The sequence below is a fragment of the Morone saxatilis genome, unplaced genomic scaffold (genome assembly GCF_004916995.1).
Source record: "Morone saxatilis isolate NCDOM2014 unplaced genomic scaffold, NCSU_SB_2.0 Contig1, whole genome shotgun sequence".
NCBI classification, from domain to species: domain Eukaryota; kingdom Metazoa; phylum Chordata; class Actinopteri; family Moronidae; genus Morone; species Morone saxatilis.
Window position 1 is genome coordinate 17,422,251 of NW_023339651.1, and position 5,325 is coordinate 17,427,575.

The following is a 5,325-nucleotide window of genomic DNA, read 5'->3' on the forward strand; positions in this document are numbered from 1 at the left end:
TAATGAATACAGACCTATGAATATTATATTCCATTTCTGCCAATAGATCCTCCTAAATGTTACACATTGGACCTTTAATGTGTGCATATCAAAATATGATACTACTGATACCTGCAAAATTGGTACTTCTTCAGACCAACCATAGAGTGAACAATGAAAAATCTTTTTTATTTTAATTGTAGTTGCTGTACTACACTGCTCAGAACTTTTAAATGCACTTTATTGAGGACCAGAGAGTTTTTGTGATCCAACCAAACACAAATTTCCCCATTTGTTTGAGTGTTGAATGTTTTCATACCATCAATTATCTATATTAGTTTCTAAAGTCAGATATAAACATGTTTTTCCATGTTTTTCTTATTATTCTAGTGTGATTATATAATGAATTAAATCAAAATTAATAAATGTAAGTTTCACATAACTTAATAACATTGCCAATAATAGAATTAGGAATAATCTGATCAACAAAGCAAAAATGTGCCAGTTTAGTGATTCAGACAATAATTGATTCTGAAATCTTAAACTGCAGGAATTAATAATTAACCCTAGCTGACTTAATAGCTGACTCATTTTTATTCACTTATAAACATAGTCGTATAACAGCTTTTCTTGTAAAAAGCCAGACCAGAAAGGCCAGACAGAATACACATTAATAATAACTTGCATCATTGTAAAGCTAAGGCAACCGCCAGGGACTCCTCTGGACAATGTAACAGTCCTGTAGGTTCATGTTACGGCCACCAGTTTGAATTATTTCAACCTTGTTTCTGAGGAATCGTGTTTTTTCTGTTATTTTGTCATGGCATACGGCTCAGTATACTACAGTCAAATTGTCTGTAACATCTGTGAAAAGAGTGTCCAGATGCATTTATGGACAGAAATTGGTAAAAGATTTCAGTTTTTCCAACGACACTTCCCCCCAGGATGTGTCTGCAGTCTGACTGAACCAGGCGTGCCTAGCCTTGTTTTCTTCCTTTTGTCTGATTTTACATGTTTTTACTTCCACTGGCCAAAACATCTATCTAAGGTTTTTAAAAAAGATACTCCTGTGTTATCAGGCTAAATCACACATGGACAGAAGCAATATGAGAGAATTGATGCGAACTATTTTAGATAAAATCTTCTTCTTGCATGTCTTCTCTCCATATTTTACCATCTGTCTCTGCTCCTTTCTTCCTCTCTCACAGAGGTCGTGACTCAGAGTGTCTGGCTGGCACTTTTTTTTTCAAAGACAGGAGTTTCCACTTTCCAGAGCACTTCCCTCTCAGCTCCCACAAACCAGACTTCCCTGTCAGAGACGAGGCTGCAGGTCACACGCTGATGGTGAAGCACTGGAGAAGGGACATTACGGTCTTTGTGCAGAATAACAACACTCGGAGAGCTTGAATAATATTTAGATTTCATATTTAGGACAAAAAAACAACACAGAATGAGCTGCAGACCCTTGATGTAATGCCAATTTTTTCTTAAATCCACCCAGACTGAGCGTGCTGACTGGCTGTAAAACGAATAAACTCAAAAAGATTGAAAACACAAAATGGAGTTTTCAGTAAGATTACACAGGAAATGATGAATCCCCAAAATAAACAGATGAGGCTGGCAAGGTGGAGGATTTCATTTTAGGTTACAAAGTCTTGTCATTGATGTCTAAGCCAGATCTTTGTGGGGAATATTGTGTAGCAGAGAGAAAGACACACATGCCAACACATACACAGATGTCATGACTGACAGAAGGTACACACAGGACGTAGTGCTTTTCAAGAAAGAAATAATGTGTCCATATAAAGGGGAAAAACATCCACTTTTAAATTGGTGTATTATTTCATTCTTTTTCTGTCATATTCTACCTGCTCAGATGTGCTTGATCATTTAAGGGTTGAAGCCAATAATGGTCCTTGAAAATACATTTACAAATGTGAATGTGATCCATTTCTCCATAGTTTTAGCCTTTGTTACCGCCCCTGGTGTTGCAAATACAGTTGCTTTTAGTGAATCTATAGCACAATAAGAAGGGGTTCTACCATCATGCTGCATCCTGACTTTGAGCTTTATGCTAAAATCAGCTCATAGTGACAATATTAACATGCTGACTATTAGCAGGTAATGTTTATCATGTTCACCATCCTAGCATGCTTGTATTTGTATATGCTAAACTGAGCCACTACTGACCAATGGTGTTAGAGGAAAAGTCAGTGGATCACAAAAGTCATAAGGCACTGGTTCTCAAACTATTATACGTTTACCATACAGCTCCCTGTAATGATATGTGGAGGGTTATTTATTTTTAAAATATATATATTTTAAAAAAGGACATTTAAAAAAAAAAAAAACATATGCTATCAAAATAGTACAAAATGTCGAATGAAAATACTTAAACTATGAGATCACTAAAATGTGTAATACAGAAAATATATAATACATTTTGCATTTCCTGTTACATCTATATATCTTTTATGCATGTAGCACACGAATATTGTACATCTATTAATGGTTTTGAAACATTGCAATCATGGATCCAAAGGGCCCCATTTGGAAGAGATGTGCATATCAGGTGTACCCCTTTTTTCCCCCACCAAATTAGCTGGCCCTAGGGTAAAAGTCAGAAGATCACAAAGGTCATCAGGCTTTATCCTCTGTACCAAAGGTCATGTCAATCTATCGAAGTCTATCTATCGAGTTGTTGAGCTATTTCAGTCTGGAGTGGTGGACAAGGGAGGCTCCCAAAATGCTGGATCTTAGGTTTCCCATAATGCAACTCGATCTGTCATTAGACCCTCGCTTTTTGGTTCGGACTACTAAAGGTCCAGTTTGTAGGATTTATGTGGCATCTAATAGCGTTGTTGCAGATTGCAACACCCTTGCTTCACCCTATCCTTACAAGTGTGAATGTGGCCGTGAAACAAAAACTTTAACAGCCCTATCTAGAACCAGTGTTTAGTTTGGCCGTTGTGGTCTCCTGTAGAAACCTGTATACATTTGTTTACACAGGCTGTATACTACTCCTCATTAAAAGTTTAACTCAACTTTACTGGTAACATTTTTTGATCGCCCCTTTAAAAGAGGTTGTGCTCCTTTAGACTTATTACCAAAGGGTTATTAATGATGAACACTTTGTTCCTTTTTGTTAATGCATTAAAATGGATTATTGGTGCTTTTACACCGTCAACAAAAGATTTATTTGCGATTAGAGTCGTTACTTAGAGGTTTTTATGTGTACCTTTTTCCACCTCAGTATGTTTTTCCACCTGTGAAAACATACTGAGTATCTGCCAAGAGAGACAAAACCTTTGCAGTAAATTTACTGAACTGAACAAGAGAAGAAAAATTAAAGGCATGTTAGTGTAAGAGTAAATCATATTAGTGCATTCATTAAAAAGGGCAGTGGTTGTTTTTGCAAGCTCTAAATCTCAGTTCATCTTGTTAATAATTAATTAAAAACAGCCAATATTCTATGGTAGCCCAAAAAGCTGACTTTATCTCAACTTATTGAAAAATGTCTTCATGTCTACACTTATTTAGAGGAATTCTTTAATTAGCCTTTGGCAAAGCAGTGAGTTCAAATCTAGATCAACATTACAGAGCAAGTCTTATCAAACAAGCCTCATTAAAATTGTATAGCTTACTGGAGTCTAGACGCAGGCGGATGGGAAGATACTGCAGGTGGATGACGATACTTGATGTTGGGCCTAATCTCACAGGATGGTCTGAAGATCAATGTGCTGCTCCGCCTGTGGTCTGAAACACAGAAACCAATGGATCAAATAACTGCGTGTAACGTGAAAGGGTCACACTGCTGAACCCACAGAGATTGATCACAGAGTTCCAATCAGCATTTTAGCATGTGTCAGCTGTTTTGGTTTTACGACCTCTAACTTTACTGTTTTGGTTCTCTCCAAAGGGAGTAGGTTCCATATCAGAAGTAGGGGGGACACATGCAGGCCCTATCTACAGCCAGTGTTTGGTTTGTCCCTTCTAGGCTACTGTAGGAACATGGTAGTTAAACATGACGGACTCCATAGTGGTGCCTGTAGATAAAAACAGCTCATTCTAAGACAATGAAAACATAATGATTCCTATTATCAGGTACACTAATAAAAACATACCTATGAATTTTATATTTCATTTCTGCCAATAGATCCTAAATGTTACACACTGGACCTTTAAGTGAATTCTCACTATAAATACTAATGTAAATGATAAATAATAACAGTACTGTTTTTGTTGTTTTTACCAGTAAAAGGTGTGGTTTGTGTAGTATTATATCTGTCAGCAGGTTTTCCTCTCAAACTGCAGCTGTAATTCCACCAATCAGAGGGTAGGAGCTGTAGCCTCTATAGCCTGAGAGGTGAAAACGGGGGTCAACGTATCACCCACTGCTGCTTGTAAAGCCTAATTACTGTGAAAAAGCGATAATATTTGACAGTGATTTTTATCAGCTCCTCTCTTCTCTTCTCTGGATTTTGGCAGCTGGACAGTATGAAGTTTGTGTTTCAAGAATCTTAGTGATAACTTGAAAGTGAGAAGAACAAAAAGATCCCCATGTGAAATTACCCCTTTATTCTCACCCCTCTCATGTCGTTTGCAGTCGCAGCAGACACCAGAGCTTAACAAAAAAGTTCTGAAAAACCCATTTCACACTACCTGCCCGGCACAAAATGACAAAGTTAGCAACTAGCTGGTAAACATTGTAAGAGCATTTAGCAGCTACTGTAAAGAACCAGGTATTTTCCTCAAGATTTGGTGTACAGCAGAGAAAGGTGAGAAAAACACAGAGCTAAAAGGAGAGTGAATTTTGTGGACTTACATTCATCAGGTGGTTAGAAACAGGAATGCCAATAATGCTAATGTGTACATCAGACTGTTGGATGACACCATATCTGTCATTTTGATTAGCTTTCATCACACTGATGTATGTTCATGTGGTCATTTGTATTATATTTTAATTAGTTTTCTAGGTCACTATTTAAAAATAACTAATTTAATGATAGAGCTGGGGCTATTGTTATTGCTATTAAATTTACCCTTTCATTTGTAATTCACTATCATGCTGCAGTCCAAGACAGCATGTGGAGGAGTACACCAATGACCAGCAGCTACAACTGTGGAAGCTGATGCTTTCCCGAACAGAGAGAGAGTGATCTTAAATGTTGGTGGAGGTCCTGAAGCTTCTGCTCCAGTCCTGAATCAAGCTTCACTCTTTTCAGGCGTCCCATGTTGCTGCTGTGGTCTCCATCTCTCACTGTGAGAGCAGCTCCGCTCCTTGCTCCAGGGTTTGGATCTGTTGATCTCTGCTGCTTTCTTAAAGTCCCCCTCCACTCAAAAATC